The sequence below is a fragment of the Sander lucioperca genome, chromosome 22 (genome assembly GCF_008315115.2).
Source record: "Sander lucioperca isolate FBNREF2018 chromosome 22, SLUC_FBN_1.2, whole genome shotgun sequence".
Classification (NCBI taxonomy): Eukaryota; Metazoa; Chordata; class Actinopteri; order Perciformes; family Percidae; genus Sander; species Sander lucioperca.
Window position 1 is genome coordinate 28974780 of NC_050194.1, and position 26498 is coordinate 29001277.

Genomic DNA, 26498 nt, shown 5'->3' on the forward strand with positions numbered 1-26498 from the left:
AAAGCTGAGCAACGTGTTGTTGCTGGTGACTAAACCACTGACTGTATATATGTATATTGAAGCGATACTGGCGTTAAAGACCAGCTGATCACTGTCTGATTCTGTGAATGAATGCCCACATTGCATTGTGGTATATCGGCTTTGAATGCGTGTCAGTAGCTCGGATCATATCGTAATGTTCTGTATTACAGCATACTGTAATATTTCACCGGTAATAAGACCGAAATAATATTAAAATAAAGAAATGTATACTATGATAACATCTAAATAAATGTTGATAGATGTAGCATTATAGTTTTAAAAATATCAATAAACAACAAAGCAATCCAGCTTCCCTGAGCCGAAATAATAACATTAAAAAAAATACAAATAAACCATGATAAAATCTGGTGAATAAATGTTGATTAAAACAGCGGTTATTGGGCTAAAAATACCAATAATAGCAAAGCTATACAGCTTCTCTGCTGCAGCCCGCCTGGCAGAAAGAAACGTGCTGTGATCAGGGAATCTGAGCGTAGACCACGATGATGTCTGTCATTGACTTACATAGGCATCGCATCCGTGGGCCGTCACGGAATTTTCGGCGATTCCGTGAAACCGTGACAGATTTTGAGTTAAGGGGCCGTGTTCATTTCACGGAATTCTGTGAGACCAGGTTGTTAGAAGTCTCAGTCGTAACGACCAATTTGACACAATGTTCTAACATTCAGCAATTTTAGTTGCTTACGTTTCATTTGGGTTCTAATCTGAGCCATGAAATGACCAACTTCTTCTCCTTCTTTGGGGACTGCCAACGTTGTGTTGTGTCTGGAACAGGTCTGCTGTCCCCACAAGCTAAAACTGAACCTGGAAAAGAAGTGTTCAGTTTCTATGTACCACACATCTGGAACCCCAAAATAACAGAAGGTCTGCTCGAACTCTCAGTTATTTTAAATGTTTTAAATCAAGTCCTAAAACTTGACTGTTTGGCCTTATCGTCAAAACACACAGAGAGCGGAAGGTGAGGGACTTAATCCTGGAAATGTACTTCTGTTGATCCAGACTACCTTTGGACCTGAGACACATTGTACATACTGACACAGTGCATCAGTACTCCATATCTTTTGGTGTGGTTGCTGCTATTCAAAAGCATCCTCAGTGGGAGATGATCAACACTATACCTCACACATGTACAAGTGCACACACGCACGCACGGACACACACACACACACACACACACACACACACACACATGCTTGCTGCATGCAAACACAGTCTCTTGCGCCCCACTCCCACCCCAGCAGGTCAGGGTCTGTTATGTAAGGTTAAGCAGGCATCAGTACTCCGTCTCTTTGCAGCCTCCTCTGAAGGCCTGTGGAGCAACTCATCTACATAGTATGAATATAAATGAGTGGGACTGTATGGTAAGAGCTATTAGAACCAAGGCTGGCAGTGTTTAATCAGCATAGAAAGAGCAGTGATAGGAAGAGTGACCTAGGTCACCACACTGTTCAGCTGTAGAAATGGGTTTGGAGCGATGAGTTATGCATACATGTATAGTATTGTCTAGTGTTTGAACCTAATAATTCTGTAATACATATACATGCATATATTCTAATATACATTTCCTCCAGATGGAATTATTTGTTTGTTTGTTTATGTCGGATCCTCATTAGCTCCTGCATTGCAGCTATTCTTCCTGATCTGGAGTTCTATTAGAAGAAAACAGTGGCAGGTCTAATTAATTCCCCAAGATAATTTATAGTGTGTTCTCTGGAAACTGCAATGCTTGCAGTACTCACCTGATTTAGATGCAGCATCTGTTCTTTTAATTCCAGGATCTATCCAGAGTCATTCACTTATTTCAAGCTTTAAACCAAAACATGAGCAGTTTATGGTCTAGAAAGAATGCTGCTGTCACTGCAAATCATTCACCTGAGAGAGAGACTGCGGTTAACACAATGGCTACAAGTCACTGGAGAGGCAGGAGTTTCTATTTCAGAGATGCCTGTCCAATACACTTACACTTCACTGTCATTCTGCTAGTCAGCATGCTCTTCACTTCTGACAGTCTCAAATGGAGGAGCTCCTGGTATTTTGTGCTGATATTCTCTATGACTGTTTTTTATAACAAATCTGAATATGAAATTGTGTATTTGTGTCACCAATACTAATTCTTGTGGAGGTCTCAAAGCTTCTGAAACAATATTTACACCATCATCATGGGAAACCAAACGTCATGAGTAGGGTATAGAACGTACAGAAATTGATTGAGAGCCATCTTTAATAACAACCACTCACTGTTCATTTAAACTCGAGGATCTCATCATTTCTGATCATTTCAAGGACCACTACTAAGAATCACCAGGACCAGAAGGTTATGTCTCAAAGGTTATGTTGTTTACACACACATTTTTACACACATAACACTGCTGTCGGGCGGGTTCAGCTAACTACAAAATATTACAGACTCAGACGGGTCAAAAAGTGTAAAAGCAGTGTTCAGAGTTGGTTATTAACTTACAGAAACATTGTAAGCAGTACTTCACCTTCCACCTTCCACCTTCCACCTTCTCTTCCCCGCGGCGCTCTGTCGCTCGCATGTTTGTGCCCGGGTGCAAGGCAGCAGTGAACCCGTAAATATATAAAACGCCCTTAGTGTATGTTTGTACAGCTTCCTGCCATCCCTTAAAACCTGCTGACAGTCAATCACAAATGTAACTAAATGTACTGTCAATAATGTACTGTCAGTTTTTTTTTCAATGGAACTTTTGGCCACGCCAATCACAGCCAACCTGTAATGACCACCTTTCTCCCCCATCAAAATGCGCTACTACACCATAGATACTATGGACTCAACTCATGTCTGTGCAGGAGACCGGAGAGAAAGACGTTTTTAAAAGTATCTGTGCTCAACTACTAGTAACTGTACTTTTGTAGCAACTACTGAATCTCTGTGGTATGAAGTTTAGTTTCTCTCCTCCTTTGCGATTGTAACTGAATAAATACCAAACATATAAACACAAACTCTGCCTTGATAGCTTAATCTTGTTGTAACTAAGATATCTGCTAAAGCACGTGTCAAACTCACGACCGCGGGCCAAATCCGGCCCCTCGCAGATTTTGATCCGGCCCACATATCAATTTAGGTTCACAATAGTTTTTGGCCTGCCTAGTTCAGCGCCAAACCAAAAAAGACAGGAAACAGTTTTTCAAACTGTAATTACTATATATTATATTTTGTGTAAACAAAGTTGAAATATTTTGAGCAAAAAATCTGACTTTGAGACTCAGAAATTCCCCCAGAACCAGATAGTTTCACTTTCAGGCTGTGAAACAGGTTGCTGTGAGTCGGCTGTGTGGTAGCTGTTTTAAAAAATATTATCTTTGTTTTGCTTGATTTGCTAAAATTTATGATGACTAAGAAACTTTTTTGCTGACTTTGTAGGACTTTATGTTGATAAAAATTATCCGAAAGTCGTGAAAAAAAGCAACAAAAATGTCGGAAAACGCAACAGATTTTTAGAAGAGCCACAAAAACGGAGAAATACACAAAAAAGTTGAAAAATGCGAGAAATGTAAAAAAAACAAAAACAAAATAAGATGTTATAATACAGTCAAAGATATTTGACTTTTTGAATGAAATAAAAGCATGTGAATAAACTCTACATGTCTGGCCCTTAATGTGGTTTTTATTTTCCAGTTTGGCCCTTAAGTGACCCTTACCGTGGATTTCCAGATGCGGAACGTCTGCGGACCGGCTCCGCTGCTGAATGGCTGCGTGCTCCGCCGTCCGTCAACACCCACCAGGTCCAGATTTGTTGCGTAACGGCTGCGGCCAGCCGACCACGAGATCTCGCGAATTCACGTATGTTCGTGCGATATAACAGGATGTAGTTTCTATAAACAGAACCACAAAACCAACACCAGTTAGTTTCCATCCAGGGGAGTAGAGGAGAAACTACTCTGAGCTGTGTTTTCAAGGTGTAGTGCAGGGAAATATGACCTGCCGTGAGCACGGTGTATTTTATTTTGAAAATTAACCGGATTTTTATTTTGTTTCTGTGCTCGACTTCCTGTCCCGCACTATCTGCTGTGTGCTGAATCGCTGCGGAGCTCTCTGGCGTCCAGCAAAAATAGAAGCTCTGCGTATCTGCTCCGGAGGGCTAGGACCGCCGGAGTCAGTGGAAATTGCCGGTTAGTGTGCTAAAGAATAATTTGTCCATGGACAGATTTTGCTAATATAACCGTCATCTTCACATTTAGGATTTTTTTTACCTTGCACTATTATGTCTTAGATTGTCACTTTTTTTTCTTTTCTCTTTTTCTGTTTTATACAAACGTAATAAGCAATGTTGGAGGGAGCCTGAGAGCCAAGATTTATGACGACTGCTTCTGTAATTGTTGTGCACTGACAATAAATTGGCACAATAAAACCCTCCTCCACCGCTACGTGGAGAAGGAGAGTCTGGCTAGTCCACACTGCATTCCAGGATGGGAGAAAAACATGCTCTGGTTTATTGGCTTTTCTTTAAACCAATCACAATCGTCATGGGCGGCGCTAAGCGCCGTATGGAGCGCTTAGCTGCAAAACAGCCTCAGGAAGGAACTTGTTTTGGTGGCACATGTGTACGTTCAAAAGTAGTTTTAATCGTGCAACAGAAAACTCAGATTGGACAGATAGTCTAGCTAGCTGTCTGGATTTACCCTGCAGAGATCTGAGGAGCAGTTAACCATAGTCCTCACAAATCCACCAGAGGTTAGAACGCCAACACAAAGAAAGCCCAAGGCAACGGAAATCCGGCCTAAATGAGTGAAATCCGGCGGAATTTCCAGCGGCAACGGAGCAATCACGGAAGTGGAACGTCGAGGAATAACTTAAAAATGTTAAAGGCTGGCTGTCATGGCTGCCATCAGAGAGCGCCACCCATGGTCATGCCCCCAAGCTGTGATTGGACAGGTGATTGTTTATTTTTGGCATGGACAATGCATCTCCAACTAAAAGAAAATGCTCTCCTACACCTCATGTAAACTAATGACAGTGCTTAGCATTTAGTATTGGCAGATGTATGCTGCTCTCTTCTGGACAACACTGAAATACAATATACCTCTTACTTTGTTTTCTGTGATGTGATTTGATTTTAATGTGGCATGGGAAATCCATAAATTATTCAAAAGGTTAAATAATTCCCATGTAACATTTTTCATTTAATGAAATTCATACATAAAAATAAAATACATATAACTATATGTATCGCATTTTACTTTATTTCCCTTAAAAAACGTGCCTGTGCGGAACACTCCGATCGCTTGGCCTTTTGTATTGCTGCTTGCAGCTTTCTTGAGAACCGCACATCCGATCGACTTCACACTCAAGACTGCACTTCCGTGGGTCCTCAGGAATATGCCTGCCAAGTGTAACTACTATTTCTAGTCATAGTTCCATTATCTTTACGGTGACTATTATTGCCACTGTTCATCACACCCCCAACCGGCACCGTCAGACACCGTCTACCAAGAGCCTGGGTCTGTCCCAGGTTTCTCCCTAAAATAGAGTTTTTCCTCCCCACTGTTGCACTAAATGCTTGCTCTTGAGGGAATTACTGGAATTGTTGGGTCTTTGTAAATTATAGAGTGTGGTCTAGACCAACTCTATCTGTAAAGTGTCTTGAGATAATTCTTGTTATGATTTGATACTATAAATAAAACTGAATTGAATTGAATTGTAAAGTCAATTGAATGAACATTTCATGAGATATGCGAAGGACAGTCATACATGCATACATACACAGACAGATATTCCTTCCTTTATAGTTAGATGCTGCTGCTACAGTGGTACCTGTTGGCCAAATGGTATTAAATGTGGCATGGCTACACAGACATCATGTCTACACATGTCCACCAAATGTGGTTGCAATAGCACAAAGTGTTCAGGGGATATGACAGTTTTTGTAATATATCCTTGCCAAAAGCATTTGAGCCACTTTTAGGGCCAGCTAATGCAAATCTGTAGCCTGGAAACCAGACGAATCAGCTAGCTCATGTTTCATTTGTTCTGGCACATAGGTCTGCTACTAACTATTATATCTATTTACATATTAAATACCGATAGTTATGTATTGTAACTTCAGATTCTATGAGTATAGGCATAGCCCTCTAAGAGCTGTTGCTATTGGGTTTATCCCTTCGTGCATGCGCAGTCATGAAGATTTCTTTCGCGCCCTTGTGCCCCGCACAGGCCTCTATTACATCCGCAGTTACTGTATATCACAGCTGCGAGACCAGAGATCTGTTCCCAACATCAGCATTTTTCTTCAGCCAATGTTGGTGAAGCAGGTGGCCTGAATCTTAGAGGGCTATGCCTATACTCATAGAATCTGGAGTTACAATATGTAACTATCGTTCTATTTCGTATAGGCTTCGCCCTCGTAGGGCTGTCGCTATTGGGTCAAGGGCAAAGCTGATGTAGTCAATGCCACCTGCGACACAAGGTCCACAAGCAGAACATAGACTAGTTCCTCTTTCTACTGACACTGAACAAGTTTTAATGTATCAAACAACATATTATTTTGATAAAAAACCTATTACTGTTACTATTACTGAATGTAAGGCCCATGTCATGTAGGTTGCGAAGTGCTTTATAATTGCAAAAGATTAATGTCACAACTAATAGCTGCAAAAAAACTGCAGTCCTCACAGCCACTTAAGTGCAGGAGGATGGGGAAAGCAGCAAACAAATCCAACAGCGCGTAATTTGCCGCCAAGTGTGGATAGGACCGAGTGAGTCATGGAGGACTCGGACATATTACGCAGATAAAAACGAATGAACGGGCACAGGGATGCCCTGGAAGCCGCTGCGCAGATGTCAGCCACCGTCACGCCCTCTGAGGAGGGCCGCGGACGCTGATATCGCTCTCGTGGAGTATACCCGGATGCCTTGAGGGGATTCCACCCCCTCCGAGCTATAGGCTTGGGCAGCGTTGGGCAAGTTATTTAAAACGTAATACATTATGGATTACTTAATACTTATATAAGTTATATTACAATATTACTGTCTTTGAATTGTGATGCGTTACACTACTTTTGCATTACTTTTGAGTTACTTTTACCAAAATATCCGCGGAGGTATGACTTGGCATTCTAAAATGCTAAAATTGAGTTTACTGCAGCTCATTATATATCCAGTCGAGGACAATATGGTATAGCATAATGACTGTGTGGGCCCCTAAGGCTACTAACAACTTAATAAAAAAAAGTGAAGGCTCATGGCAAAATACAAAAAGTAACAATCAGTGTTAATATTTAAAGCCTAGGCCTATGCATATTAATCACAATAGAGCTAGAGCCCACTATTATGTAACTTATAGTCTAATGATGATAAAATACACAATTCTTATTATTTTCATTTTTTATTCTTTTATTCTCTTTTAATTCAAGTTCACAGCACAAAGCTGGCAGACATTGGATGACATAGCTTATGCTTTATAAAGAATCAAAAAGTGCTCTTGGAGAATTTAGGCCTCCTGGAAATACCACTCAGTAATTTTAGTCCAACTTCACAAAAATTAACATGTAGGCTAAACAAAGCCTATAATTGATTAAAAAAAATAAAACACAGGCAAAACAGAGGAATACTGCTATTTGCCAAACATTGGCTAAAACATGGGGGGGGGGGGGTAGCCTATTCGACTATACCCAGTTGACCAAAATATCTGTTGAAGTGCATCAGGAGAAGGCGCTGAAAGCGTCCATCACCAAGACGGTTGCGTTTTGGGGTGAGCACAAGACTCCCGAGACTGAAAAGTCTTTCTACTGGTGCATTGGATGGTGTTGGGGCGTTATAGTGGAGTGCTTTTTTTTTATTCTTGGAAACTAGTGCAGACTTTCCATCACAGGGGCAGCTTAAATAAGACATTACCTCTGTTTCCACTGACATGGGCGCATCGTGGCATTGGGCACTACATCAAAGGAAAAAAAGTCCACCTGGTCATTTGCGTTAAGCCATTTTTTGCTGCTAAGGTTTTGGCAATTAGAACTTCTAGCGTTGGTTGAAGCGTTCCATAAAACGTGTCCTCACCCTGTAGAATGTCCAGTGCGACTGTGAAAGGCTTCATAATGGAACTGTATTCCTTGAGAAACTGGTATTCCCTGTCACTACATTTAATCTGAAGCTGTGTGCAAAATGTATTGATGTCAGATAGGGGCATTTCTGTAATCCGAGCATAAGCGTCATAGAATGAGTTCCACTGTGTTACTGTGGGGACAATCAACTTTCTATCACTGACCTCTTCCAGGCACTTGGCTGCAACTGTGGAGCGGCTGTATGGGCTGCGCATCTATGTTGGGGAGGCAGTACACATAGCCCATGCTCGGGATCATCATCATCGGTGGTAAACACACTGTGAAGGTCTGTAAAGTCCACTTCGCCATCGCCCTCCACCTCATGTTCCTCCTCGGACTGAACATGCTGATGTTCCTTGAACGCCTTCACAAAGTTACTCCCGTTGTCCGTCACACATGCAGTGACTTTATTGTAGGTCAGTCCATATTGAGAAAAAATGTCCTCTGTTGCAATTCTGTTGTATGTATGTCGACCCCTGAATCTTCTACAAGCTATTGCAGCCTTCTTTCATTTCAAGGTATCTGCATCGATCCAGTCACCCCCATGAAACTTTTGTTATTTGCACTCCACATGTCTGCTGTTGTTGATACATACTGCTGACTGATAACTTTCTTCAGCTCCTTTTCCATGAGATCATGTCTTATCCAACTCTTTGGCGAATGTCTTTCTGTCTGGCAGTACATGCTGGAAAATTAATGAATGTGCGCAGTTAAATAATATTTGGATACAGGTAAATACATTAACATTTTGTTGCTGTTTATGTTACGTTAAATAACATCGGCATGGCTCGATTACTTTGTCATTGTTAGCATTGACGGGGATTTTGCTCACAAGCTTTCCAAAAGCCGGCGATTCTACTGTTGATAGAGGCAACATGTCTTCAACAATATACTCTGCGATGAGTCTCTTCACCTCTAGGGGTTCAAGCAGCATGGCAGTCTGAGCGAAAATAATTTCTGTTGCTTTTTCTTCCCCGCGCTCTCATCCTCGGCATTCTTTCTCTTCTCTACGCCTGCAGCTCTCTTGGTTAGCTTAGTGTTAGCGTGGCAACGGTCTAGATGTTTCTTCAAGTTACTTGTACTAATTCTCGACGTAGAGAGTTCCCTCGGTGTCGCACATAGATTGCACTTGACTATAATGTTCTTATCCTTGTCTCTAACAAACTGAAAATAATGGGAGAATGTCCATCTCGCAAATGTAGAATCCGTCATCTCAACTATTGAAGTCTGTCCAGCAAAAGGAAAAGCTTCACAGATTTTTTTTCTTTTCTGGTGCCGAAATGTTTCGCGGAGTTGGTGAATTCTTAAAAAAACAACACTTTATTTTGGGTTAAAATGCGTTGTAACAGGCGTTACTGAGATTGTAACGAGTATTATATTACCGAAAATGTGTGAGTAATGCGCTATATTCCTGCATTACAGCAAAAAGCAATACATTACTGTAATTGCGTTACTTTTGTAACGCGTTACTCCCAACACTGGGATTGGGTGATAGCTTCACACAGCCCGTGAAACAATCACCGTTTTGAGAGAGCCGGGCCTTGTGAGCGCTCTCTGTAATGAACGAACGACTGATGTGTACGTCTGATGTCCGCCGTGCGTAAAAAAAACTGGGATAATGCACGCACTGGGCAAGACGGTGAGGCGCCTCCTCCGCGCCGTTTTTATGAAGTGGGGGGAAAAAACACTCAAGGAAAAACATCCTCGACCGAAAAGAGTTCGTTAAAACCTTTGGCGTAAATGAAGGATTTGGCTGTAAAGTAGCCGCGCTCCCGTCCCCTCTAATAGAGAGGCAGGACGGTGGCACCTCCTCCTCATGCTGGTCACCAGCCTGGTCACCCACTGCTGTGGGATGGCATCCCGTTCTTCAACCAGCATTTGTCGCAAGTCAGCCAACCTGGTTGTGTTGGTCACTCTGGCATGAACAGCACGCCCAAGCTGATCCCAAAAGTGTTCAATGGGGTTGAGGTCAGGACTGCTGGTTGAAGAATGGGATGCCATCCCACAGCAGTGTGTGACCAGGCTGGTGACCAGCATGAGGAGGAGGAGCCAGGTTGTTGTGGCTGTGTATGGTTCTTCCACACGCTACTGAGGCTCCTGTTTGTGAAATGAATAAATTGTTCAATTGCCAATATGTCTTGTTTCTTCAAACTTCAATCATCCAATCCACCAAACGAGTCAATGGCAGAATAAGCTGTTTGGCATTGGCAGAGAAGATTTGGCAACCCACATACTCAGCGCTGCTGCTCATCCCACAAATGCATGTTCCTTACAAATGGGGCACCATTTGAAAGGGAACTAAACAGGCTTTCCAACGGTATAAGATTTCTTGCCAAAAAGCATTGTTATCACAGAGAAATATCTACCAAACACAAATGTCCTTACTTTTTGTGCTAAGTTTACTTGTTCAGCAATGCTAACTCTGCCAAAAAACGTTAGCTTCATGCTATTATCAAGATGGCTACGGCTACTTTCATGACGTTTGCATTTTTCAGAAAGATGTTTTAAGTCTCTTACCCCCGTTGTTGTCCACAAAACCTCAGTGCCGACACTTTGAAAAGACAGGGAAAGCAAAAAGGGCATTGCTAACATCACATCCAGCCAGCCATCTCCATTTGTAGCTCCGGTGTAGCTTCACCCTCGGTCACTGGCCTCAGCCTGCTGCTGGATTTGTAAATCGGGTTGGTCCGCTCCGAAATCCTTTATCCTGTTTTTTTCTTCCAGCAAACGCCTTGTGAAAGTTTTTTTTTGTAATTCAATGACAGAATTTGGTTTAACTGCTGCCATTCTGATTCGCCAGGGATGCAGCGAGGTGCGCCCGGAGGAGAATCTTTAAGAAACCAATCAGAGACCAGCTTCAGACCACATGCTTGCCAAAAGTTTAAGGACTCAGATAGACATCCAGTTGTCCGGCGTCCATGCCCATGAAACCGCATGAAACATAGAAAATAGTTAACCGATTAAGGCCAGTTTTTATTAAATGCTGAGGCTCTTACTACCAGCCGGCACATCGTATGAGTAAACTATTTTATTTTATTGTTTTATTTTTATATCATTTTTGAATACATTTATATTTCTGGAATTTGATGGGGGCGGCGCCCTAGCACCCTCTATTGACAAGCCGCCACTGCGTACAACATGTAAATTTCTGCCGCTAGGGGTCTCTCAATCAAAACAATGGATGTAAACACGGACTTTTGATGATGTCGTTAAGTGGCATTATGGGAGTTGTAGTTTTCATTGTTTAACACAATTGCCGATTAAAATATATCTGTTCACGGATGGGTTTATCCATTACAGGTTTATCCACGTCATTCTGATAAAATAGCTGCAGTTTCCCCCACATAATTACGTTTTCCTGATTTGATTTGTATTGGTAGTTAGCTAGCTAGTTGACCATGTAGCGACAAACAAGCTAACATTAGCCACTCAGCTAAAACCAAAATATCACAATATATTTCTAGTCAGTGTCACTTTTTGGATGTTTTCAGCACTGGGGGGAAAAGGGTTTGTTGTAAGGTTACTCAACACCGCTGAGAGATTTAGCTAGCTACTTCGCGGCTGGGGCTGGCCACCGAGTATCTTCGGGGCTGGCTGCCGTGTATGTAACGGCCGAGGATACGCCTATATCAATGGGATGGCTGCCGGGTGTTGCTGCCGGACTCTCCCCACCTTTTGTCTGCACAGTCACTATTTGTTGGTTTACTTAACTGTTAAGAAGACTGTTAACACTAAAGGGGGGAGAATTTCAGCACAACACGGCCAGCCAGACTCGGATGCCTGGGGCGATGTGGTCTGTTTCCCCGACGGAACATAAAAAGTTCTGTTACTGCCGTTAGCATCGTTATCACCTGGCGCTGAAGTTTGTGCTAGCTGGGTTCGCATTGCTTTAAGTTAATAATAATGGCTGGCTGCTGGCTGCTGGCTAACTGTGTCTGTGTTGTGTCCCTGGGGCTGTTGTCCGCTCACATCCTGACTGAAGTCCCTTAGTGGCGGAGAGTGAGGCAGAAAAACCAGGGTGGGATAGCTGGCTAAATTAGCAATAGATTTGTCTTCTGTCTATACAGCTAACGTTAACGCTAGCTGACGAACGTAATCGTGGGTTAGCCCAGTGCTGTTTAACATTAACTTTACCTTGATCAAAACAATTTTACCTAAAATAACTTCATAAGTGTGTTGAACGACATTGTAACCTTATAACGTTTCCCACCAAGCATTAGCATGAGCTACATGTCAACGTAGCACATAACGTTCAGTCGATATTGAAATGTGTCAATAAGGAAGGTCTCTGCTGTATTACTGTGTTGGAAGTGGCATGTAATCAATGACAAAATGATGCTGTGTGGCAGAAAGCAAGCTGTATTATGGTTACTGAGTATTTTTCTGTGACATTGTATGATTTACAATTTCTCTCGAACGTATCATCAGGGTGCCCGTGTTTTGACGGAAGTTAGAGGAACCAGAGGGGTCAAACGTTTTATGATGCCACTGACAGGTGACTAAATGAAACATCCCGTCATTAAAATAAGTATGTGTAAGTACACAACTCAACAAAATATATAACATAGGTATAGTTGTTTTTACATTTGACATTTTAATGCGGAAATGTTACATATTGAACTTTTACGATCTCATCTGAATTCAAATCAGTTCAATCTGTCATTCAAACAGCTCTGAGTTTTAGTTTAAAACTTTTACAGCCAACTTAATAAAATCCAACTTAATAAAATAAAATAAAACCCCAATGACCGCCTCTAGGCGGTCTACCGGGCTTCTCAGGATGGGCCCGGTAAAAGTCACTGAGGAGATAGGGATCGAGGATGAGTGCCCGGGAAATCCAGCTCCTCTCCTCAGGACCACACCCCTCCCAGTCGACCAGGAATTGGAACCCTCCTCCACTGCGCCGAACGGCCACAATGCTCAATACCGTGTAGGCAGGATGTCCAACCACGACCCGGGTGGGTGGTGGGGCAATGGCAGGAGGGCTCAGAGCGCTGGTGGAAACTGGTTTTAGCTGGAAAACGTGGAATGTGGGATGAATCCTGAGGGCTGGAGGTAGCTTGAGGCGAATGCGTAACCCCTCTGGCGGCCGACGACGAAGGCGGAACCCCTCTGGCGGTCGAGCAGGACGGCGAAGACCCCCAGGAGGCTGAAGCCGATGGCGAAGGCTGACTCCCTCTGGAGGCCAGGGAGACCGACCAAGACTCTCAGGAGACCAGCGGCGAAGGCGGGAACCCTCTGGCGGCCGAGCACGACGGCAAAAACTCTCTGGAGACCGGTGGCGAAGGCGGAATCTCTCAGGCGGAATCTCTCAGGCAGAATCTCTCAAGCGGCCGGCAACAAAGAAGGAGGCCGGGCAGGCGAAGGGGCAGCTGGGCTGGAGCCAGATGACGGATCAGCTGGGCTGGAGCCAGGCGACGGGTCCACTGGACTGAAGACAGGCGACGGGTCCATCGGACTGAAGACAGGTGACGGTCCACTGGGCTGGAGCCAGGCGACGGGGCCACTGGACTGGTCCCCTCTGGCGGTCGAGCAGGACAGCGAAGACCCCCAGGAAAGTCTCTGGGATGCCGGAGACCGGCAAAGTCTCTGGGATGCCGGAACCCGGCAAAGTCTCTGGGTCGCCGGTCGGCGAACACTCTGTGAGGCCGGTCGACGTAGACTCTGGGAGACTGGTCGTCAGCAGGGGCTCTGGAAAGCTGCACATCAGCTGAGACTCTGGAAGATTGGTCAGCTGAGGTTCTGGAAGACTGGTCGGCTGAGACTCTGGACCGCTGGATGTCAGCTGAGGTTCTGGAAGGCTGCACGTCAGCTGAGGCTTGGGGCCGCTGCACAGCAGGGGTAAGTCGATTACATCCCATCTGCATGGGTTCCTCATTGTGAAGCACGGGAGCAGAGTTAACACAGGCAGAAGATGAACTGATAGCAACCCGAGGAGCTGGGCTGGTTATAGGGCAGGTTGACTAAGGTAGGTGAACTGGTCGCTCTTTCTCTACGTCTTTCTCTTAAACGGTTGTCAATACGAATAGCTAGAGAGATTAAGTCCAGTAGATTCTTTGATTCAGACCGACCCTTGACATTGAGGCCCTTGAAGAAAATGCTTTGTAAAGCCCTGTCATCCCACCCCAGCTCAGCCGCTAACGTTCTAAACTCAACGGAGTAATCAGCTGCACTTAGAGCCCCCTGACGTAAACTTAGCAGGCGGTCCATGATTCCTTGTAACATCTGAGAGTGTTGGCCGAGCAGGATGCCTTGGGAGGCCACCCCATGGCGGAGCGAAAAACCTTGAGGGTTTGGGTCAGAATCTGCTGGGTCCATTTTATGGCCAGATCGTTCTGTTATGGAACGGCACTGGAGGTTGGACCCAAAAGCAGACGAGACACACAGGAAATACGTAATAAATACATATATATATATATATATATATATATATATATATATATATATATATATATATATATATATATATGTGCAAGGGGCAAGGGGGTGTTGTGTCCAGGGGATCCAGTGGTGAGTGGTGGGTGCAGTGCGCTCTCCAGAGCGTGCGCAGTGAATCAGTGTCTTTTGTTTGTGGTGTCGACCATGTGGTTAAGGCATCCTCCAGAGTCCAACAAACAATTCCAACACGTGGAAAAGTTCCTTGCATCCAGAGAGAAGCAGGCAGGCAGGCAGGCAGGCAGGCAGGGGTAACAGGAAGCGTGAGCACAAGCAAGCAAGGCAGACTGCAACAAGAGAAAACACAGATAACATTAGCCACACAACTGTACCACGCTAGTAGACTGAACGATCTGGCGACGAGTGGATCACAGAGCTGGCCTTAAGTACTGCTGGGGGATGATTAGGGAATGAGCTTCACCTGACGCAGCCTGCAAACTAAGCCACGCCCACAACTCATAGACAGAGCAGGAGGGAGAAACATGAGGGATAACAAACAAGGAAACAAACAACACACACAAACAGGGAGAGGGAGGAGCTGCCATGATGGCATCATGACAATTATAAAGATATGGAGTGGAGGAGACTGCTGTAGACAGGGGTAACAACCAGACTCTGATAAATGACGTTCAGGGAGCTTTCACAGCGGTGTGGCCGTGGTGTTTCTACGGTTTGTTAATGCAGTTACGGCAAGACCACCAGCAGCACGTTATAACTTGTAATAACTATAGCCTCTGAGCCTGAAGTGATTAGCGTTGATTGTTGACGTTGTCATGCACGCAAAGAGCGACTTCACGAGGGAAAGGGGCTGGAGGCCGCTAGTCTTTGTGCGCTATAAAAAATACATTGTTGATTGGAATTTTTTTTTTTATTTGGATGTTATTTACCTGGGCGGGTCTCAATCAAGTTTTACCTGGGCGGTGTGCCCAGGTAAAACCTATGTATGGGAAACACTGGTTTATCACATATGATGCAGGTTTAAGATGATGACTGACAGGGGACTATCGTGCTTCAACGTAGTTAGTGTACTGGCATTCTCCGTCCAGCACGACACACCAGGTACATTAAACTTAGTGTCAACCTAGGGGGCTGATCAAAAATGAAAATTCTGTTAATGTATTGCATATTTCTTGCCTAAAATGTCTTCAGAAACACATTTTAGTGTAATAAGAAAGTTTAAAAATGTTTTCCTGATTGAAAACCGACCAAGCACCGCCCCAAATTGCATTAGGTCGCTCAGAGCTACGCCGTTTGGTTGCTCTGATTGGTTGAAGGTCACGTTTGGTCGTTTCGATTAGTTGTGTTTTTCAATTGTGTCCAGAGGCATTTTGGTCTGTGCCATTGATGAACGCCCCTAGGAATTGGAAAATGAACTGAGAGGTTTTGGACTAATAGGCATTTGCGAATTATTCTGGCTATGCATAGCAAAACTGTACGGAACATAAAAAAGCATAAGAAGTAATTTTTTCTGACTTGGTCCAGAGATGTTCTGTACCAAATGTGGTGATCATTGCTCAACATTTGTAGGAGGAGTATCAAAAAACAGATTTGGACACAATTCAAAATGGCGGAAAATCCATAGAATCCAGGACAAAAAAGAAGTTTGTCTCTGAGACGTATGGTTCAAAAGTTACAGGACAAAACATAGTTTGTTGTGATAGCGCCAGCATCCTGGCAATTTGCAGCATAATTCGACATGTAGGAAGTCATTGGGTCCCCATTAATACATCCGCTAATTGTTAAGTACATAGGATGAACAGCTCTCGAGATATGCAAAGGACACGCACACACACACACACACACACACACACACACACACACAATCAATGGAATTTGGAAAATCAATCAAGCATACCTTGACATATTACAGAAAGTTAAGTCAATTTTATTTATATAGTTATCGCCAATCACAAATTTGCCTCAAAGGGCTTTGATAAAAAAAAGCCTGCCCTGAATTGAATTGTTTACCTGAACATAGTTTTAACTCTGTTTTGGTCTCGCTCAAGTCGATTACCATACCATCCATGGAAACGAGTGGAAACCAATAGCTGCAATGACGGCAGTAACAACATTTAAAATATCATAAACACTATGACATGCCTTGCAAAATGTTAAACAGTAAGTGAATGAGTACATCATTTGTAGTAAATAGGCTACAGCATGCATAATTACAGCTGTGGTCCTTTAAGAAACAATGAGGATTTGTTGGAGGTTTTACAGACTGACACAGAATTAACAAACAGTAGAACCTGCATTTTACTTTTTAATAAAAGTCAGTATTGGTAGACCTATTTATTGTTCTCATCACTGTTGGAAAACGCCCACTTCACCCTGTGCTAAGAGAACATGGAGCCAACTAATTTCCTGTCTTCATTACATGACACTGGTGTGTGTGTGTGTGTGTGTGTGTGTGTGTGTGTGTGTGTGTGTGTGTGTGTGTGTGTGTGTGTGTGTGTGTGTGTTACCCTGGCTGTGCTACCCCACTACCCTTTCTCTCCATTAGTGAGTATCAGTAACCTGTTAAGACTTCTAGTAGAGATGAAAACAACATGATCTGGGAAAATATTGAATAATCAATAGAAGGTAATTCTCTCTGATTACCCGGGTACGTGTGAGGCGCACCAAAATGGGAGTTGAGTCTTGTCAAGTCGCCCCCCTTCCCTCCCCTTTTGCTCTTGCTGCTTTCACAAGGCAAAAATCCATACTCAGCAAATACAATCTAATTTCTCCCTGCCCTGCCAGTTTAAATAGCCTGCATTGAATTAAGTTGGTAAAAACAGAAATCGATCTTTCTGTTGGCCATCTCAATGCGGCGCCTCGCACCATTGGGCCCGTAATCACCGCTGATCCCTGGGAGAAATTAACAACAGAGAGGGGACAGGAGTGTATAGTATATGTAGGTGAGTGTGTGTGAGAGAGAGAGGCACACACTTGTCTGAGAGAAAAAGAGATATTGCTCTATTGGTTTACAATATGTTTTTATTAGCAGTCACAATAGTATTTGAGAGGCATTAAAGATATTAAATCTTGATTTATATAAAATACATTGTATTCCCCTGCAGTTAATATGAGCAGATTAATTCCACTTATTTTGTTGGAATTCACTTCGTTTAACTGAAATTCAGTCCAGTCATCTTCGTTTCTCTTTCACTCTCCTCATACACTGATGGACACACCCTGTGTCCACACACGCACACACACACACACACACACACACACACACATACACCTCATCTCGCCTCCTCCACCCTCTCAAACACTCATTAACTCTCTACTCTATCTTTTCTCACCAAACACTGTGTAGGAACACGGATCAATACAAGTTTGTGATGTGATTCCCCACTTTGAATGCTTGCTCTTCGCTGATTTTCCCCTTCTCCCCTTTCTCTATCCCCTCCTTTTATCCTAAAACAAGAGGCAGAACATGACACCTTTCAGCTGGCTGCTCTGACCCAAAACAAACTGCTCACCGTTTTAAATTCAAAGTAAAAAAGATTAAAAAAAAATAGGGTGACCACCTCATCACTGTTCTGTTGCAGGATGGTATCCAGGAAGGGTTAAGATCAAAGGCAACTGAACTTGGTTAAAGGTGCGCCAAAATAGTTTTGTGTCTCATCTGCGAAACCCCGCTATTTAGGCTACATCTACACTACATTGTTTTCATTTTCAAGCAGAGTTTTGAGACAAAAACGATCTCTGTCCACACAAGAGTTTTAATTTCAGTAGAAGATCTAATCCCCGTCCTTATTAACACGTCTGACAAAGCATATCAAATGACCATTCGCATACACTGGGCATGCACATGCCTGTGTAAACAGAAAGTAGATTATTTGACGTTACTCTGCGGTTGAAAATCATGAATGTACAAGTTGAAAATACAGAAAATACTTTGGAGAAAGAATGGCAAAAAGTAAGACCAGGGATTATTTGCTTGGACCGACGCTGAGGTGGAACTGTTACTGAAAGGTATATCATCCTACCTTACCAATAAGACTGACTGACGTGCTTCGTAGTTTCCAAAGGTCTCCATTTGTGCCCGTCCAGACTACAGAGCAACCCCGAGGTTTTCAAACCAAATGGGGGCAGCAGTGTTTCCAAATATCTCCGTTTTAGGGGCTTGGAAACGCCAGAGTAGTGTGGACGCGTGGTTCAAAGACTGACGTGACACCGTCCTAATCATAACATGACAAAAATGAAAAAGGAGTCTTTAGGAATGTTTATGACTGTTGTCATTAAGTGTCATTTGATAAATTATGACACTTTAAATGCAAAGTTAGCATTGTTTGAGATGACAACTTAGATTATAACCCTTAAATTATTACATGTATTTATTTTTCAGTTTTTATTCACTGAAATAGTAATAATGTCTAGATTATTGTTAACTTGGACTCACTTATTTTTGGGAAACAGTGGTTCAATATAGCGGTCTGGGAAATGGACCAATCACAATTTTTCCTCTGTTGGTATCTGGGTGAAGTGACTCCCCCTGGTGAAGCAGGGCCTTCAGTAGCTGGACCAAATGCCTGTGTAATGCAAGTGAATGGGGGCATGCATTTGATAGTGACAGGTGTCTTAGCCAATCACATTTGATGAGTTGTGGGTGGGATGAATTCCCCACATCTTCCGTGCATTCGTGAATACATTCAAAGATCATTTATACTAAAGATAGTACATTTCAAGCATCGCCAATGGTACGCACTTCCTGTCTCCTAAAGAGGCGTGGCCTCGTTTGGACGTGTAGTGAACGTCATGTTGATGAATGAAAAGTTATATTTGAATAATTTATTAACATGTTCTTTTGCTAACGTTGGATATTTACATAGCTTAAAGACATATTTAGCATGACGGAGATTAGTTTTGTTAGGGCGTTCACGAACATTAGCTAACGTTAGCTTCTCTGTGTTGCCACATCTCACGAGACATTGATCCTGAGAAAGAAACAGGTCTCAAACAAAGTTCATTTTCTCCTGATTTGTCCATCTGAAAAATTACATTTTAGTTTCAGAATGTTCTGGAGATATGTGGTTTGTGAGAAATGGGTCCTGTATCTACTTTGGTGACTATGGGGCAAAAGGATCGCTCATAATCTGTGTTCACGTTCACTTCTCCCGTTGGAATCAATACACTCAGGACCTGCCGATAGTCTCCTAAAGAGGTGTGGCACGGGCGGAGCCCACGTGACACAGATACAGTAAACTAGCTTGAGTTGGGACGTCTCGGTTCTAAACCGTCTCTGATACATTCCACTAGACCCTAGATGAAGCCGACCGTGAAAGTTGTCAGCAAGTGAGGAAGGAAACCTCAGTTCATTCAATGACAGGAAGAACAACAAACAAGTATTGAGTTGAAAAATAAATTGTTAAGTAAATTATAGTATTTTAACAGATATAAGTGGGTTCTACAATTCTGTTAACCCCTAGGTGGGGATCTGACATCCCATTGAAGGTCCAGAACCACGGTTCGCCACTGTGTCACATATAATATTAAATAAAGTTAACTGTTCACTCAATACAGTAATGTGAACTATTTAAATTAGCTGGATAGATGGTTAAATTTGCTCTTACCAGTGTATCACCGTGTGTACTTCATCCACAGCAATCCCACCAATTGGTCCCAAAACATCCCAGTAAGATAGTAAGTGCCGTAAACATATTCCTAGTAAATATTTACAATCATTTACCAAAAGAACCAACCAGAGGCCTGTACTATGAATCCAGATCAACATGTCCTGGATTTCTTTCTGTTCCCCGGCTTCACCTAACCTAACAACCGCGGCCCAGCATAACCTGTGTCACGACGCTGGTTAACAACTAGTTCAGTCAACCCAGGGTTTCCCAATCCAGAGACGCACGTGTTCACATAAAAGAGGCGGGGTTTGCACAGCACGACCAATCACAAACATCTACCAGAGCCGCATATTTTACATAAGAAGAGCAAACTATAATTCTACATAAATATGAAGAACACAGACACGGTTTTACAGGCAAAACGCAATACAGTCGCTGCTTCCTAAAACAGGAAGGAAAGCTGGCAAAAAAAATAGCCGACGCTGTAAATGTGTAAATCACAACGCTTATTAATATCACTTCCCCATCAGTCAGGACCAAGATCTGACCATAATTACACTTGTCCTTTCCATAAACTGCCGTTGCTTTAGCCTATTATTTCAGTTGCAACCCTGGCAGTGGGAAGTGATCGTGAGAGAAAATAAAAAATATAAAAACATAATTCAAACCAATGTGTGGCATTGGCAACACACAGCTCAAGAAGCTGACAAATAGCCTATACCTATAACCTATCCGCTGAAAATCTATATCTTTCATAAAAATACCCATCAGGGAATGTTAACGGGGTTGTCGGTCTCTAAATGTTTAAACTTTTCTGAGCGTCTCTTTCTCTCTCTCTCTCTCTCTCTCTCTCTCTCTCTCTCTCGGCTCCACATCAATCGAGTATTGATTGGTCAGTAGGCGGTGCTTTAACACCAGTTGATCTCTGATCTCCAACTTAACCTGCTCCCGACCAGGTTAGGTGTTCAGCATGAGTTACCTCATTTAACCCGGTAACAAGTGATCCACCGTCGTGATACACAAAACCCTGGGTTGAACCTGAAGTTACCTCGTTAACGCCAAATCTTGCTTCGTAGTACAGGCCTCAGGTCTACCATGTTGCATGGTCCAAATTTCAAAGAGAGGGAAAGTGAAGCCGAGAGAGGGCTGATCCATGGGTGGTTGTCTTGATAATATATGTATAATTATTGGTCTTGGCAGTTGACGATGCAGGCCCAGGGGATACACACACAGACAAACAGGCACAGGGTTTATTCAAGGCACAAATAACTAATTGAAAGGCAGACAACAGTATTTATTATTCATAGTTTGGGCCTTTGTGATGGTTATGCATTTATTTACTGACTTTATTTGATGTGCTGCCATTTGCATGGGTGCTATATAATTCATGTAACACTTGGTTGGTAATCACCATGGCTTTTAGCATGTTGTCAACTGTTGAATACATGTATTGTGTATTTTTATGTTTAATGAATGAAAACAACACAGTGATGATTATTCCTTTTTTCAGTTGCCGTTTAGTGCCACAGAGTGCACTCCATGCTATGGAAGTTCATTCTGTAATCAAGTTAGCATGTGCTTTGTGTATCCTGTTTCTTATTAAAAGTAGCTGACTTTAGGGCAGACTGGGAACAAGTAATTATTTTTTGATGGGTGTAGAGTGAGTGCTCATATATTCACTCAAGTGCTGAGACAATTACTCTGCCGATATGAGAGTCAGACTGTGAGTTGGTGTTGACTTGAGGATGATCTAATGGTGAGGTCTCAGACAGAAACTTCCCTTAGCGCAGATTTCCCCCCAAATACCCAGCTGTGTTATTATTAACACTCACTTTTATTTACCAGAAAGCTACTCTCCTTCTTTTAAAAAATATATTTATTGTTTTGCTGTGGCAGAAAATTGCCTAAATTTGATGAGAACACACACTTGCACTCAATTTTATATGCATCCCTCATCCAGGAGCTATCAAAGTGACGTCAATTAGGAAGAATGCGACGTGAAGGCATCATTTATAGTCGAAAAACATTCAGCCCTAGGGGGATCCGCAACACAATTTGGTTGTGCCAGTTTTTCATTGTGCCCTCCTGACTGTCACATCTAGTACCCGTTCCCACTTACATCTGGGAGCTATCAGGGGCTAATTAGCAGATAATCAATGTTTAATTAAAATGGGGTTGTTAATTAAAATGACTGGTGGAGGGGTTTGGGACCCTTTATTTCTCTCCCTCTAACACCTCAGGCGTTGTAGGAATATGGGGCTTCTCTAGGGGAGCACAGGGAGATCTGTTAAACTGTAAACTTTGGTAACTTGGTAAAGTTTGCAAAGCCATTAAAAGCAAATTGAGTTGAAACTCACATGAAGTTGACAAGTGAGGAATTACACAGCCAATGTTTTCCTAAAACCCTGAGGTATCATCACCTTCTGTTGTATTCATGGGCCTGACCTCAGACGTTGTTTCAGTTGTGATATGTGTGCTCTGTGCAAGATAGAGAATAGAGCAAGGGCTTAAACTCAGTGTTAGACAATATACTATAAAGGACCTCGTGGTGGAGATATTTTCTTCTGGGTGCAGTTAATCCATACTTGTAGAGGATGACAGATGGCCTTTTGACTTGTTTTTAGTAGCTTTGATTGAATAGCAGCCTCGACTGTCTTGTTTCCAGTAGAACAAATGAGTTTCAGTGTGAGTAGCCACCAGCACAGGGGCTGCTACTTCAAAATGAGGTATTTTTATCCACTGCCTCTGCTGGGAGTAAATGGAAGTTTGGTGAGAGAGGAAGAGGTTTCAAAGTGACACACAAATAGAGCAGTGTGTGTGTGTGTGTGTGTGTGTGTGTGTGTGTGTGTGTGTGTGTGCGTGTGCGTGTGCGTGTGTGTGTGTGTGTGAGATAGGGGATGCACTCGGCCGCTGGCCGTGCCAAGAAGCTGTATTTTTAAGCTGGAGCTAATTGGAAACAGAGTACAACAGGACTCTCATAAGAAAAATATCCCTTTTATTGCAGCCAGTGATTAACACTGACCTTTAGCTAAGAAGGAAAAGTGCTTGAGTTGAGAGGAAGGCAGATAGAGAGGGAGAGAGGAGAGAAAATGACAGAAAGAGGCGCGACAGATCACAGTAATTAATGTCTATGGGAGACCTTAAGGCGTTATGCAAATAAAAGATGAATTCCAAAGTTCAAACTCACCACAAGGGTGCATGTCTGCGTGACATACACATAGTATGTAGTAGTGACACACACACACACACACACACACACACACACACTTTTTCCTCAATAGAAAGGAAGCCTTTCTAAAGGAAAGGTGAAAAAAAAAAAGTTGGCCAACACCTACTGTTATCTCCTACGTAGGAGATCAACTTTTAGGCTTTTTAAGGCTGTTTTGAGACTGCAGTGCAGAATGAAGCTGTCAGTGCATTGATTCCCAACCAGGGGTACAATTACAAGCATATATCAGCTTTAACACCTTAACACATTTCTTGTATTTTTGGTTTGTGTGTGAGTGAGTATGTGTGTATGTCTATATCTATCTATCTATCTATCTATCTATCTATCTATCTATCTATCTATCTATCTATCTATCTATCTATCTATCTATTTATCTATCTATCTATCTATCTATCTATCTACCTATCTATCTATCTATCTATCTATCTATCTATTTATCTATCTATCTATCTATCTATCTATCTATCTATCTATCTATCTATCTATCTATCTATCTATCTTATTCCCTCAAGAGCAAGCATTTAGTGCTACACTGGCGAGGAAAAACTGGGTCTGTCTGAAACCTCAAACAGTAGGTCTCTTGGTAGGCGGTGTCTGAAGGTGCCGGTTGGGTGTGTGATGAACAGTGGCAATAATAGATAATAAAGAATAAAAGATAATGTAACTATGACTAGAAATAGTAGTTGTAGTAGTTCATGGCGTAGCAGGGCACTGCAGGGCGTTACAGGGTGTAGCAGGGCATTGCAGGGCATAGCAGGACGTAGCAGGGCAAAGCAGGGTGTAGCAGGGCAAAGCAGGGTGTAGCAGGGCACTGCAGGGCATAGCAGGGCGCGGAGCAGGACCACGGCGACAGCTGCCACCATGATTTAGGTGCCACCCTAATCCAAGGAAAACGGTTGAAACATTCAGCTTCACTCCAAGTAGTAGTAGTAGCACGATTTCTGATCAAACCAACCTAAATATTGAGAGTTAAATTGTAGGAAATAAATTAAGAATATCCACTTTTATACAATGAACAATGTCCATTTGTTGCAATAAATGGTTAAATCTATGATGAGAGTGTTCCTGACTGAAATATAAATATGTTGGAGAGTTTATGTGTGTTCCACTGTGGTTCCTGATTTATTTACATGAATACAAATGTTTCAAAAATAGTTATAGTTCAATTCTGTGATGTTGACATGGAAATGGCGGAAAAATATTTCAAGTGATGAGCCTGGTGTGCTCAAATGGCTCTGGGTGTGCTGTCATCACAGATGTATTGGCTGTCATGCTAATTTGAGTTGAACAATCAGATTGCCTTTTCGAATCTACTTGTATAATTTTTGTTTTTGAGAATGCACAAGGATTATACGGACATTATTAAGCTATTAAGTTGGTTAATCTTATTAATGACTCAATATATTCTCTTTCCTATCAAATATTTTTGCCCAACACTTTTAGGTCTTAAACTTTATTTGTGGTGGCCTTAAACAGGTCCTGAAAAGCATTAAGTTTGACTTAAAAAAAAATGGTGCAAGGACCATGTGTTTAGAGGATACAGTGTAGCACTTTATTTGCTCAGCCTAAAGTGAATTACGTGAGAATGATTGTCCATGTACATGTGAGTCATGTTTGAGTACCTACAGCCTGGTCTGAAAGGCCCTTTAGAGAACAATGCAACGTAAATAATGTTGCGGACTGTTTCAAGCCACCTTTCTTATATGTTATGTTAACTAAAATAGCTAGCATTAGCTTAAATCATGGCATTTCTCAACTCAGTTACCAGTAGTGGAAAGTAACTAGCCTTCATTTACAAGTAGCAGTAAGTACAAATTAAGTACAAATTTGAGAGTGTACTTGAGTATTTCTATTTTCTGTTACTTTATACTCCTACATCTCAGAGGCAAATATTATACTTTTTACTCCACCACATTTGACAGCCTTAGTTACCAGTTAATTTGCATATTCAGGTTAATAATACAACATATACTTAATAAATAAATTATGACATTATGATATCAATAAGGATTTATTGGTTAATAACAATTAATTAATTAATTAATTAATTGATAAGCTACCCAGCAGTATGTAAAACAATTATATATTATAGATATATAGGCTAAATAAATTAAATTACTTCCACATTCACCAGCTGCAACATTAAAATGAATAAATTAATGCAACAATAATTATAATCCAACAATATATATATATATATATATATATATATATATATATATATATATATATATATATATATATATATATATATATTATAATATTATATTATTATATTATTATTATCAAGCAAGTAAACCTATTTGTTTATTAAACCAAGATGTTGTTTTCTCATTCCAAAGGCTCCAAAAAGCCTTATTTGCGTATTAAAATCACTAAAACTTTCTTCCGGGGGAAAATGCCCCCAGACCACCTCTACCTAATTTTAGTTTCATATCTTTCCACATTTATCCACTACTCTAGAGTTCGCAGGTCTGTTATGTAGCTAGTATAGAAACTGTCACCAGCAAGTCAGTGAGTAATCATGTTCTTTGTAATTAAATACATTTTGATCATGAATCATGTTATGGATTCTGATTCAATCCCTCTTCTGATAAATTTTACTTTTGCTCCTGCACTTACGTCATTTCCCTACATGGCTGAATTAAGTTATCTTACCTTAGGACAACATTTTTTATAAGCATACACTGCTGAAAAAATAGGCTGTTGTTTTTCAAAATGATAAGCTCATCCAAGAGACAGGGAAACAAAAAGGAGGGAGAGAGAACAAGGAAGAAGACAGAGCGTGACTTAGAGATAGAGACGGAAGGAATAAAAAGGACAGAATTAAAGGGAGAGAGAGACAGACGGAGAGGAGATGAAGGGGAAGCCAGAGCACTTCAAACAGCTCCCAGCTTGTTCCATGTGCAGTAATAATAAATGGGGCTTCATTATTTAGTTGTGTATGTCTGTAGTGCTGCTTCTGCCAGTTGCATTGCAAAACCCCTGCCTACTTATCACTCCGTCATTCTCCAATTTACTAATCTAGAAAAGAGAGAAGACCTGTTTGAAGAGTGTGTAAGTGTGGGGGCATACACAATCCTGCCCGGTGCGTGTGAGGATGCGTGTGTTTGTATGTCTATTTTGCCAAGGGAGATGATTATCTATTTACCGATGCCACCCACACA

At 42.0% G+C, this 26498-nt stretch overlaps 1 long non-coding RNA gene across 1 annotated transcript; it reads right to left on the reverse strand.

The window, feature by feature from the left end:
* Positions 1 to 318: 318 nt before the first annotated feature.
* LOC118494233 lies at positions 319 to 3199 on the reverse strand. Its single transcript, XR_004896329.1, has 3 exons — positions 3058 to 3199; positions 3002 to 3006; positions 319 to 330 (listed from the first exon to the last, which is right to left on the reverse strand). It is a non-coding gene; the product is annotated as an uncharacterized LOC118494233 (long non-coding RNA).
* Positions 3200 to 26498: the final 23299 nt, after the last annotated feature.